This window comes from Lathamus discolor, chromosome 8, assembly GCF_037157495.1.
Source record: "Lathamus discolor isolate bLatDis1 chromosome 8, bLatDis1.hap1, whole genome shotgun sequence".
Classification (NCBI taxonomy): domain Eukaryota; kingdom Metazoa; phylum Chordata; class Aves; order Psittaciformes; family Psittacidae; genus Lathamus; species Lathamus discolor.
The window spans coordinates 8457858-8471529 of record NC_088891.1 but is presented as its reverse complement, the minus strand read 5'-3'; the positions used below and the strand labels follow the sequence as shown (position 1 = coordinate 8471529).

General features: G+C 52.1%; 1 long non-coding RNA gene across 1 annotated transcript; it reads left to right on the top strand.

Annotated features, from left to right (window-relative positions):
• Positions 1-5426: 5426 nt before the first annotated feature.
• Positions 5427-7922, top strand: LOC136019073 (uncharacterized). The gene is made up of 3 exons (XR_010614735.1): positions 5427-5456; positions 5621-5715; positions 7508-7922. It is a non-coding gene; the product is annotated as an uncharacterized LOC136019073 (long non-coding RNA).
• Positions 7923-13672: the final 5750 nt, after the last annotated feature.

Here is a 13672-nt window from a genome sequence, read left to right as displayed (position 1 = left end):
ATCTGCTGGCTTCAAGTACTGCATGTCCTCAAGGGCAGCAGCTGTGAGGTCTCTGTTCTTGTAGGTGTGTGAGCTGCCTGGAAGTGTTGAATCTACACAAACGTAGGCAGTTTCAAGAGCCTGCTTGTATTTCATAGTCTGCAAGTCTTGACCCTGTGTGGCTCTTTCCATAGCCAGCATGGGTAACCTCAGCAATCCAAAGCCCGTGGCTGTAGGGTAAGTGGGAAACTGGGATGGAGGAGCAAGGAACTGAGTGCTTGTGAACCATCAGAGCCTCTGGGTGTGAGTGCAAGTTTTGATTTTTACTAAATATTTTTCCCTTTAAATTAAACTGCTGTTGGTTTTGTTGGGTTTTGTCTCTTTTCTAGGGAAATGCAATAAGAAGAGCCCATGTGTGTCTAACTAAGTGGCAGCCTGTGCTTCATAAACAACCTGGGTCCGGTTTGGATGGGATCCCTGCATTGATGTTTCTGGAAATCAAATAACAATCAAGCTAAAGGCAACTTGTTCCTTGAGCTGCCCAGAGCACTTTGCTGCCAGAGTCAAAGGGAACAAGAGCCCTTGGAGCATGTGGATCTTCAGGCAGGCTGTGTGACAGTCCCTGTGCCGACTCCTTTCCCTGCTCTCTGTCAGTTGACTGTCACTCCATATGACAGCATTCCAGGAATGATCCCAGCTCCACCTTTGGGCTCCCTTTAGCACTGCTGCTCTCCTGCCTCTTCATTTCACTTTGGGGTGATATCAGCAAGGAAATGTGGCTTTCCCTGCCTCTGTAGTCCCCAAATGCATCCACCAGGCACATCCCACCTCCACACAGGGATACAGAGCATTCCTTCTATGGCAGGTAGAATGGGCAACCTGTTGCTGGATGTTCTGGTCCCTTGGGCAGCTTCTGTTTTGCCCCCTCTTCTTGCTGCAGGTTCCTTCCCCTCCCATTCTCTGATCTCCTCCAACACCACTTGCATTGCTGACACCGGATGCTTTGGACTTGAACTGGACGAGTTCTCTATTTATTCTGGCCTGGTGCTTTTAATGCTTAATCCATTTTGAGCATGAGATTGGAATATTGGAAAATAGTGGCTGCTTTTTTTTTTTTCCCTCTCCATCAAAGTGGGTTTTTTCTTTTTCTAGCTGATTTTTTTATCCATGTTTAAGATTTTCGGCCCATAATTTCTTTTTGTGCTGTAAGTGTTCTAACAGACCTGACCCTCTGTTGCAAAGCTGTTCTGCACCAATGAACCAGGCAGGTCAAGCAATCTTCCTCCCTGCTTCCTTCCCCTGAAGTAAAAAAATGACCCTACAGCCACAAATCTGGTGCATAAAACCTGGTGCACGCAAGAGACCCTACGATAACAAACCCAACGTGCATATATCCCGCTGCTGATGAGCGCTAACATGGTTTCAAAGGTACTGATGCTCCTGCAGATGTGTCCTTTTGGAGGGCATCAGCGTCAGCAGTCCTTTAGCTGTGAAACCAGGAGGATGACTCATGAACCACGCAGACGCAAGCAGTGTCAGTGCCTCGATGGTCCATCAGGTTTCTGACCTGCGACAGCAAAACTGGGGGTGAAGAAGGAAATGGGAATGACAACCCAACCTGGATGTGGGGGGGAGAGGGCAGTGACATGGAAAATAAAGCTTCTTCTGAGCTTGTGCCCCCACAAATTACCATATGTAGAGGGGAGACCCAGCTCCATGCACCTTCAGGCATGGATTGTGACTGTCATTTATAGGCATTAGAAACACTGGCTCTTGATGTGCTCTCCGATGCTCTCCAACTTTCTCTTCTGCCGATAGCCTGAGAGCATCTTCCCTGCCTCTCCCTGCAGAGGCTTTCAGGGGACTGATTCTTGTGGGTTGGCACCTCCGTCCTCCTGAGTTTGCCATGAATGTTGCTTCTGTTGGTGCAAGAAACCCTCCTTAGGTCAAAGACAGAAGTGCATAACAGTCCTGAAGCAGAGAAAGCCATTCTCACCATGGGGTGCTGCCCCATGTGTGCTGTGACAGCTCTAAGAGCTGCCCATAGCTGCAGGGGCAGGAGATATAGAGATGCCAAGAGACGGCCTCAGCTACCAGCTCTACCAGTGCTCTGCAGGCACCTCTGCTTCCAGTCCAGCCCACCCTCCTTGGCAAGCGAAGCAGTCAGCATCAGCAGCCTCAGCACCCACCTTGGTACCTGCACCCCTCAAGCCTCCCTCCATCCCTTCCTCCATCACCCCCCAAAGCAGTGGGAAGCAGCCTGGAAAGCTGGTGGGCTGTATCCCGCCTCAGATGCTTAGAGATCGACAATGCTGCCCAAGAGCAAATCCAATACCACAAGCAAGACCTTTCCCAGCAGGCAAGCGAGTAATGAACTGGAGCTGGGCTGTAATGATCTTTATAAGGATGTTTTTTAAGGCTGATGGTGGAGGCCCCAGCTAGATGATAAAAAGGGTTTCATTATTCCTAGGGCAGGAATACAAGAGAGCACTCTGCATCTATTTACCATGCAGAAGGGTCAGAAATGGCTCTTCTCCCCCCTGGGTCTCTGCAGCTCCTCTGGCAGAATTAAAAGACACACGTGGAGGGTAAAGAAGAGAGGGAACAGAAGAGAAGAGCCCTTCGTTTCATCCCACCTGCTCTGTGATGGTGACTTGCCCTGAAGAGTCTCAGGAAAATCCTGTGTAAATGGAACATAAATGTTTTATGAATTCAGCCCTGGTGGAGTAAATTAAAGGGTCATTAATGGCCTCATTAAAGAGCTTTGCACTTTGTTCTGAATTACGAAAGCTATCATGCAATGTTAAACTAAATGGAGTTTTCGGTGAGGTTTTAAAACTCTATAACTAGTTCCCTTTCCCCCTTCTGTCCCCATTATTTTCTCCCCTTATTTTTTCCTCTGGTCTCTGAGAAATTGGCTTTCGAGGGAACCGCCTGTAGTGCTGCAAACTGGATTTCAATTATAAATCTTCTGCTCCACTAATTGCCCAGAGTTTTTCTCGAGAGCTGCCTGAGGTTAATGCTGGGGAAGAAAGAGCCCTTTTGTCTTATCCTGAAACGGTGTCTCCATCCCCCCCATCCCTGATGGGACAGCAAGCAGAGAATTACCTATAGCAACACCCAAACAGGACAAGGAGAGCTGCGCTATGGGAAGAAGGGTGAGTTTGTTGTGCATTTGCCTTGGCTCGCTGGGGCAAAGCCTTTGCCTCCTCTGGCATCTCCTGGTGCGGACCTCAGCAGCATTCCCTGGCTCTGGGCCCAGCACTGACCCTTTCCTTGCTGAGAAATCAACCAGTGCTCAGTGGGATCGAGGAGGCTTATCTGGGAAGCCCAGCCACCACGGGCTTGGTAAAGCCATGCATTAAACTGATCAGAGCTATGTGATGTGATCCAGAGCCCTCAACAGGAATGCACTGTGGTGCCTGATGGGGAAGAGGGATGGAGAAGGAGGTGATGAGCTGCTGGTGCAGTCTGCATTCAGCTTTTCCCACCAGACCTTTGTGTTCTAACAGGCTGAAACAGCCTGGACCAAAAGCTAGATCAGGTCCCTGTCTGTCTCCTCCGCCCTGCTCATCTCTGTCTAAGAGCTCACCTTTAACAAGGCCCAGCAGAAACCAGGGTTGTAAGGATGTTTATGAGAGCTGTTAACCACTACTGAGCATCCTGGCTGCCATTGCATGTCCTTTGTTCCCTGCCCCAGTCTTAGGGATAAAGAGTGCTGAAGCCTCTTCTGCAGCGTGACTCCACATAAAGACCCATTTAATGCCTTTTAAATATTGCTATGGATAAACACTCATTTCCAGCTTGTTTTGGATCAGGCAGGAGCTTGCTGACAGAGCTTTGCTGACCAAAGTGACTGGGTGTTGAGGGACCACGTCCTGATGTGACAGCCAGGACAGGAATGCAGAAGATCTGGGTATACAGGCTCAGTGCGCTTGGGCATAAAGACTTTGAAACCAATAATAAGGAGCAGCATCTTCACACATTGAGTGTATGGGAATAAAAGCTGTCCTGTGGTCACCTGCCTGCATTTTCCCAGTCCTGGGAGGATACTGGGAGCTGCACGTCTGCAGAAAAGGGGAATTGCTGTATCTGGGGCCAGCAGCATCTTCCTGCCCAGTTAAAGTGGGCAAAAATTGTTCATCACAACAAAAAACACCGATTTACCCCATTTTTCTGCTGGGACACAGTCATTTTACCACCAAGAGAAGCTCCTTAGGCCTGACTGGAAATCCTTATTGAGGCTGGAGGCAGGTCTCCCTGTGGGACATGGCCAGTCATGGTGGGGCACCTTCCCCTTTGCCAGCCTACCTCTAAGGCTCATAGCTTTGACTTACTGACTTAGCTTGCCCTCTGCAAGTTCTTCACACAGCTCCACAACAAATTAAACCCCTTATTAACTAATTAAGCTATTTCTCCAACCAGGCAGCAAAGGGAGAAGAGGTTGTTGTTATTTCTATTTTTAAACACCCATGATAAGCAGACATGCTTGGACAGAGCCTGGGGCACCAGTGGTGGACAGGGCCAGCCAAGAGCCCCACTGCAGCCTGGCAGCTTTAGCAACAAAACCCCCAAGGGGCTGGAACGTGCTGCTTTTAGCTGTTGAGTTTTCTACATCTGGGACTGATTTTGGGCATGAAGATGCCTGCCTCTGGGTGATGCAGGCAGTGACGGGGCTGTGTGGGATACCCGAGGGAGGGATGCTGAGCACAGTGTGCTGCTCCAGCGGGGAGGACACAGCAGCCCATGGGATCCCACCACCTCCGACAGCGAGTGCAAACAGAGCAGTGGGGTTTACCCCCCACGTGTGCATCTCAAGGCTGCTGTCCCACACGTCCCCCTTAGGCTGTGACTGGAGCCAGATTTCCCCAGTGCACAGCACCCCTGAGCCAGCATCATTCTCATTGCAGGGACAACTCTCACAGTTTTTGGGGGGGGCACCAAAAGTCACCCCATAGCAGCCATCAATGGGGCTGGTCCAGCCCTGGGGCACCCTACAGTGACTCTCCTGGCCATCAGCCTCCCTATAGCAACCGCAACCAAGGGCTTCTCTGCTGCACAGGGCTCCAGCAGCGGATGCTGTTATTGAGGCTTGCCGGATGCTCTTTAGGAGCATCCCAGCCAGCTCCTGGCAGCCTGCGCTGCAGCACTTCACTGCCGAGAGACTCTGTCTGCCTCGCGGCTCCTTCCCTCTGAGCTGGGAAGGGAATACTGCGGCTGCTCCTGCTGCGCATGGTGCGGGAAGGGATGGGGATTCTGCAAGAGCTCTGCTCAGAAACGCGGCTGATTTCTGGCAGGCTCTGGCCTCCTTCCCTGCACCGAGCCATCAGGCACTGGGATGGGGAGATGCCCAGGGGCTCGGGCCAGATGGTTTCTGCAGGTGAAACCGCTGATGTGAGGGCTTTATGGGTCTGGAGAGACCACAACTGCTTCATACCCAGCTTGATGTGGGCTTGTTAAGTGGGGTGTTTGCCCTGGTGGGTAGGAAACTGGGCATGTCCTGAGTATAAAAGGGTCTGGGGTGGGTGGCTTGGGCTGTGTTTGCTCTGTTTCTCTCCTCTCGGTTGAGCCATGTAGCTTTTTTCTCTTAGGGCTTTGCTTTTTCTTCTGTTTTCCCTGTTTTCTAAGTGTCTCCTTGCAGGGTGTGCTCCAGGGCTGACCTGCTCTCTGCCTGCTGTGGAGGCCTCCTTGCTGGAGGCTGCTCTTGGTGCCTCCATCAAGCCCCATCCCTGCCAGGTAGCTCTTTGCAAACTTCCCTTCAGCTCTGTTCGCTGTTGAGGGGGCTCTCCCAGCACCTTTAACCTCAGCAGGGGGTCAGGCCAGGGGCTTGGTGCTGAGGTAAGGGATGGAGGTTGCTGCACAGCAGTGGCAGTGCTATAAACCGTCTTCATGCTGATGGGATTAATGGAGCCACTGCTGTACTGGAGCCTTGAGCTGGGGTGAGCACTGGAAGGGGCAAAGTCCCATGGCAGTGGCCGAACCCTGCTGTAGGCGATGGTTTGCAAGCAGAGGATGCAGAGGGAGGTAAACCTGCAGGGCCAGGTAGGAGGATGATGCTAAGGGATCTATTTGATGCTTTCCTGCTGGTTTCTGCGGGTACGGCCTTTGTGCGGCACCAGACCCCTCTGCAGCCCATTGCCTCCATCGCATGGGGTGGCCAGGGCTTGGTGCTGTGCTGCTTGGGATGAGCAGGAGCAGGGTTTGGGGTCGGTGCTGTGGTGTGAATGCCTGCAGAGTGTGCTGTGGTTTCAGGGATGCTGCAAGGACCTGCAGCCCCTGTCAAGTGCTGGGGACCGGAGGATTTAATGGGTTTTCCATAAGAACTCCCCACATGATGCCATGGAGGAGGGATGCTGGGGAGCCACAGCTGGGCTCTGCTGCCCGCACCGTGCCTGGGGGCTTGGGGGCTCTGCCCCTGGTTAATGGCTATGGGGGAAACTTGGGGTGCTAAACTCTGGATGAAGTGGTAATGCTGGGATGGGAAGCATGGAAGTGTCAGGGCAGATCCATGCGTTAATGCTGCACGTGCTGCCATAGTCCCTGTGGGCTGGTGACAGTGCAGCACAGCCCTGCTCTGAGTAGGGAAGGATGTGGCTGGGATGCAGAGAACACGATGTACCTCTCCTGGTCTGCTCAAAGGGAAGGGCAAAGGGAGTTTGACAGCTCCTTAGGCAGGGAGATGGCTGCAGGAACAGCTGAGGAGCCCCATAAATGCTTTGCACTGATCCCACCACAGCGACTGAGGGAGGGGGAAGGACATGGGAGCGGATTTAGCGAATGATTTCACCACTGGTTAAGTTTCCTTTGCTCTAAAACAGTGCAGAATTTGGGAGAAGAAGCGCAAGTCTGGCACGTAACAAATCCCACACCCAGCTGTGGCTGGGCATGGAGGGGAAGGAGCTTGCAAAGTCATTGGTGATGCAAAACTGTGCCAGGAAAACATGGGACAGGGCAGGGCAAATCCCACCTCGTACACACGCCTGAAAGAGAAATCTCTTTCCCTCAGTCTAATCCATTACCACATGCTTATTCCTATAACAAATAACTGAGTCAGCAGGAGAAAACAAAATTCAATTTATATCTCAATCCAAGCAAATATGAAAAGGCTGCCAAATCTGACAATAAAACTGCAATGATCTCAGATGTTTCCCTCCTATATATTAAGAGAAAGGGGATCAGAGAAGCTTTTGGCCATGTGGTTGTAGGTGGGGATGCACGGGGATTAGCAGGACGCCTCGGAGCTGTGTCCTTAGGTGGTGAGCACAGATTTGCTCTGAGTGGCACCAGCCAGATGTGCTGGTACAGATGTGACATTGGAGCTATAGACCCTAAAGCTATGTTCTCTAAAGTCTGTCAAGTTTCAATGAGAGCAGAGCCGTGCAGCACAGAGCCGTGTGTTGGGGATGCTCTTTCCCAGCCGGGGTGGCGGGCAGCACATTGCTCTGTGCCTTGGGGGGCCCATTTCTGCATTGCCCAATGTGTGATAAATGGGTGCAGCCAGCTCAAAAGTTGTTCTTGCCTCCCGCAGAGACAATGCATTGTCTGTCCCCACGCCAGCACTGCTCAAAGCGGCCGGGATTCCTTTGGAGTGAGGCAAGCCTTCCTTCCCATCTGAGCTGTCCCATGGATGCTCGAAGCCCTGCCTGCCCTGCCAGTGGGGTGCTCAGCTCAGCTAACCCAGCTTGGCTGTTCTAGCTCCCTGCTGTGCCCAACCTGGCTGTACGCATGTGATGGCACCGTTCTGCTGTGTAATGGCACTGAAGGGATGTCCATAAAGCTGGAGGCAGGGCTGGGGTTCACTGCTCCTTGCTAAGCCAAGGTGACATCCCCGAACGGAGCTGTGCACCCCTGCCCATTGGGGCCCCATCACACTCAGGTGGTGCCGGGCTTCCGGCAGCTTCAGTGGGAATGGATGGGTAAGAGAGATTAAACCAAGAGTCAAAATAGACAGTTTGAGGAACTGTTTTCGTAGAAGAAGGCTTTTAGCAAGCTCAGCTGAGCTATAAATATCCCATAATGTTCCTCTAATATGTGAGGGGAGCTGGGGAATGGGAAGGGGGGGGGGGGGTTTCTTCATGTAAACAAATGCAGAACAAATAGTGGCACAAGGAACAAAAGGTACTAATGAATTCAAGCCAAACACCCCCATTTGGCTTAAGGATGCAGTGTTTCTTGGGGAACATGTAACCACATCCAGGCAATTCCTTAGTCCCTCTGGAACCTAAACTCGGGGCTTTTTGTTCCCAGATGCTGGGGGTTTGAGTTCTGCCATTGATCTTCCTTTTTTAAAGGTCTTAAAACCCCCCAAGTTAAGCAATGCGAGAACAAAATGAGATGTTTTGTGTTGGGCTGGAATGAGGGTTTTTGGTTTTCAGCTTGAAAAGTTCCCACTTTATGGAGCAGTGTACGTGAATAAGGGCTGGATTCAGCCTGTGGAGGACAGGCAGAGGATGGATGATGGGGAGTCCAAGCGGGGAGCAAGCGGAGACACAAACACCTGGGGAAAGCTCTTTGTTAGGCCTGTACTTTGCTCAGGAGAAGCCTATGTGCTCCCCGCACTGATTTGCTTTTTACCCACTCAAACCACAGAACAGGAGAAGGGAGGGGAAGGAAACGCTGTTCCTGGGCGATGCCGGGAACAGTTTGCTCTCATTAAAATCTGCTTTCACCTGCTACTAATTTTCCTCTTGTTACAAAGGCCGGGAATGGTTTGTTTGTTTGTTTGCCTGCATGAAGAGGGGGGAAAAGAGCTGTTAGATGCTGTTGACTGCGAGGAGATGACAGCGCGGCTGGCGGGGGCACGCGGGGTGATGAGCCAGCAGCGGGGAGAACTGCAGAGATGAGATCCTTCCCGTGCTGCCACAGCAGCATGAGAAGAGGTGGCGAGGTGGGAGCTGCTTTGCTGGCGCAGGCAGCAATGTGGGCAGTGGCTGCTCCATGGGGCATCCATCCCCAGCGGCGTTCGAGGCCAGGTTGGGAAGAGCCTTGGGTGATGTGGTCTAGGGTGAGGCGTCCCTATCCATGGCCGGGGGTTGGAACTTGGATGATCTTACGGTCCTTTCCAACCAGAACCATTCTGTGGTCCTATGTAGGAGCGGATGGGGGGCTGAGCCTTTGGGGCTGTCGTGGTTTCCATGGGGTATGATGTGCCACTGAGGGATCCAGAATAGGATCTGGTCTTGCTGTCCTTCCTCACCCCTGCCTCTCCCACACAGGCATTAGTGACAGAGGGCTGGGGGCATCCCTCTGTGCCAGGGAGGGAATGTTTGTGATCCCGGAGGAGCAGCACGGTGCCAGAACACAGCTCCCACCCCTGCAGCTGGGAAAGGGTCCCACTGGCAGTGCAATGTGGGTAAGAGGGGCCTCTCATGAGGTGTTGGTGCTATTGCTTTGGGGAGCTGTGATGGGGAAACGGGAAACATCAAATGAGTGGGGAAGTGCCCTCAGACGCTGGGCCTGAGGGGTGGGAATGCAGGATGACAAGTCTCGATCTTCGCCACAGACTTGTGCATCCCACTGTCTCTCTGGCTGGCTGTGCCTCCCCTGGCAAGGCCATGGAGCACAGCACACGAGAGCTGTCTCTTGTTATTGTGACAAGTAATTAGGGTGATGCAAGATGCTAAGAAACTACTTTATTAGGCAAAGGCGGCCTATAAACCCCCTGGAACAAACCCAGGCTTTTTAAACAACTCTGAACTGTGCGTGAATGCCACTGCTCTCGCCCTGCTCATCTGGACCAAAGGAAGAACTGGAACCCAGAGGCACTCATCCCTTCTTTGCCTTTGCATCTCACCAGCTGGTGAAAAACAGGGAACCCAAATCACAGCAACCACCAGGGATGGGCTCAGCCTCTGTTCCCCCCAATACCCTTTTGTTTGACATCATCCCATCCCTAGACTTTCCCCAAAACCTTCCCTTGGGGCAGACGGAGCATCCCTATGGCTGGGCATGGTCAGCAAAGCACCCACTTGTTCCTGCTGCTAGCTCTGGCCAGCAGCAGTCTGGGGATGGGATGAACGTTAATAAATCCGCAGCGATGGTGCTGCTTTAGTGTTCCTCTAATTGGAGCTGTAAAGTTTAATTCAGCCACTTAGGGTTCTGCTGGGAGCCGGGGCTTCCATTTGCAGGTTCCCCTCTTCCTGCTAAAGGGCACCATGCTGGCTAATAGGTGTTAAATTGGAGCATCACTTTTTAATAAGCCTCTTAATGGCATCGTGTGGCTCCTCGGCAGCTTTGGGATGACGCCTGCATTAGGATGCCCATGCATGGGAAAGGTGGTGCTGGGAAATGGAGGGCAGGAATGGGGAAAGCATGAGGGGGTCCTGGGTCCAGTTGTGCTGCAGAGATCCAGGTCATTGAAGCAAGTCAAGAAGGTGGCTTGGTCGGAAAGCTGGGACACGGGCAGGCCAGGACATTGCACTGCCCGCAGCCAGTGGTATATCACAGTGTGGTGTGACTGGTTCTACAGGGGTGTTTTGGGGTGACTTGGGTAAAGCACCAGCCCTCCCAAGAGTGATTTGCCCCTTTGGTCAATGACGCAGCCACCAGTTGTGTTTCTCTCATCAGAACCATCTCCTTTGCGACAATGCGGTGTTGCTGAGGTGTCACCTCCAGGGCGATGCTTCTGATCATCCCTTGCCCTGCACAGATCACGATTGCTGTTTTGGTGCCGTCACAGCAATGTCCCTGCAGCATTTGTCTTCTACTGAGAGGGTTTAATGGCCACCAAAACCCCCAAGTTTCTCCTTCCCCGTGCCCAAGTCAAAGGGGCTTCTCTCCTACCACCGCTCTGTGTGGTCACCCACTTGAAGTGATGACACGGATGCAGTCAGGAACTGTCCCGCAAAATACAAGCAGTGAAGCGATCCAGGCTGCTTTCACTTGGGTAATGCTCAGAGAAAGGACTGAGCTCCCAAGAAACAAGCGCACTATTTTTATCTAATCCCTTTGCTTTAATAACTGAGAGTTGGAGGGCTTTCATTATTCATAATTCAGATGAGGGTGTTTTGAAAAGTCCCTGGTGGCTTTTGTATTCTGCCTCCAGCTCTGCTCGTGCCTGGGTCTCCTCCTGCCAGCTAGGACCATAAGGAAGCTGTTTGCTGAGCCCACGATCACATCCTAACAGCTCCACGCTGCCCAAGAGCTTATCTATAACCTCACACTTGATCTCTGCGTACAGTGAGGTTTAACTAAGAAACACTCATCAACAGAAAGCGCTTTGTCAGACTCCGCTCCCCACAGCATCATCCACCTGTGACAGAATGGGATGGACTCGCTGTGCTCCGGGAAGGGAGACGGGGTGGGATTTATCACCTCCAGAGCAGGCAAGTTTGAGGCCAAAGCGGTGGAAAGGAGTGAATGTGATTTTTGTCAGCTCCATCCGTGCCGGCAAATGCAGATCATGAATTACACACCCGCCAGATGACAGGCTGACATTTTAGCTCCAAACATTCTCCTATAATTAGAGAATCTAATGCAATACAGGGAATGGCTCCATTTTACACACACATTATCGTAATGCCTTTAAATAAGATAATTGATTATGCCTCTGCATAAGAAAGTAAAATATTCGGTGTAATTAAAACCGACATTCAGATTTTGGCATGCTGACAGGTGAGGCCATGTGTCATTTTATAAATCCTTAAAGTGATATTCCCACCCACATCCAAGTTCCCGAAGTTTGGGGAGAAGAAAAGAAGAAACCCTTCTTGCAGAGTTGCTTTTTTATCCCGCGTTCAGATGCGTTTTGAGGAGGGATTTATCTTTTTTTTCTCCACTCATTTATCTTCATTTCAGCCTCATATATTCAGCTGCCAAAAAGAACGTGCAGCCATAGTGCTGTGAGCAGGGATATGGGTAGATCCCATCTGATAAGCAGGATTTGACCAGCTTTCTGCTTGCAGCAGGCCCCTGCGAGGTGTTCATACACAGCACTGCTGAATTGGCAGGCAGCATCTTCCAGCCAGCATCTACCCTGATGCCGAAGCCGCTGCCGGGTGTTTATGGGCTCTTCTGGAATGGAGATGCTCACGCAAAAGCTGGGAAAATGCTTTGTGATGCAGCAGCTGCCAAAAGCCTTCTGGATGAGGTGCTTCCGGATGAGGGCTGACTGGGAAATACGTCCTCAGTGTGATGGATGGATGCTGTGGGGCAGCTGAGGGTGGGACATACCAAGGGGCCAGGTCCTGGTGAGCCTGGTGGTGTGAGGATCTGCACTGGAGGACTCTAGGGACATAGGGATATGGGGTTGGAGCTGATGATCTTAAGGTCCTTTCCAACCCTACCTATTCTATGACTTGCAGATGCTCTGTCCTTGCCACTTGGGCTGAAAGTGTTCTTCTTCCTTTATACGTGTTTTTATGCCAAAGACTGAGGAGTACTTGTTGCTTCTCCTGTCCATTCTTACGGCTGAAGGTGCCTGTGAGGACCGTGTTTCTGATCCAAAGAGTAGGTGCCAAAAAATTCTCAGGACCCACCATGAAGCCTCCTGGTTGGGGCTCCATCCTGCTGCTCATGCACGAGGTTTATACAACAGATCACTGCCACTGCTAGGAAACAAAACCTGCCTCTGATGGTTGCAGGGTCAGTGATGGGGTTTGATGTCTGGAGGCTTTTGAGGGGATTAGGTCTTGAGAAATCCTCTAGGTCAATGCTGATGCTGACCTGCTGCATTGACATTTGCTGACTGTTGTGCCTTGAAACTTTGCAAACAGAGGCTTGAACACCTTTAGCATCCCTAAACATGTCTTTCATGTCCCATAGCGCATCTCTTGTGAGACGTGGGAAGGACCCGGGGGAAGGATCTCCATCTCTGCCCTCTGTGTTCTGGATCCATCCCCTTCCAAGACAAAAGCTCTATCCAGTGCAGAGCTAATGAAAACCCTCAGTTTATCAGCTGGCTCCCAGCCTCCATGCTGGAGGTCTTATCCTGCTACCCTCCTTGCTGCTCCATTGTGTCCCTTAGCGTGGCTTGGATGGTGCCAACAGGGCAAGGGCAGGGGAACAAGCAGCTGCATTGGAACAACTCCCGTGGGTTGCAAGGGTGGGAGGAGAGGCTTCCCTGGCCTGATCCTGCCTCCCCATCTGGCCCCATCAGGGGATGGGACCTCCTTGAGGCAGGGAGAAAACCAGACTCCCCCTGCGAGCAGGGAGAAGGAGCAGCCCATGGGCAGCGCTGTCTGCTCTGCTCACATTATCCGGCTGCTCCAGCTTTCTCCGCTGCTCTTTAGCCCATTACCCAGGCTCGCAGGGCTGCGGTTGGCAGCGCGGGCGCCGGAGCCCTTGGGGACACCGGCAGCCAGCAGCTCGCCCCTTCCTTTGCTCTTAAGTGGCCTTGTAAAACACAAACCACATGCCTGGGAAGCACAGGCATGGTTAACAGCCTTGTTTAAGTGCGCTGCATGGCCTCCCATGGGATACCCAAGGAGGTTCATCCCTGGTGGCAAGAGGGGATGAGGACAAAGGGTCCCACTCCTGGCTGTCCCAGTGGGTAGCAGGCATGTGGTGGGGTGGTCAAAGGTGGGCCGATGTGCCATGAGCCCCTAATAGCAGTTCATAGCTGTAACAATGTGATGTTAATGTAACGGCCTGAGGGGACAGCAGGCTCTGGAGGTGGGATTTTACCATACCTGGTGGACAGGATGCTGGGACTTATCCTGCAGTCAAAGCCTGAGATCACAGCAGCATCCCAGCC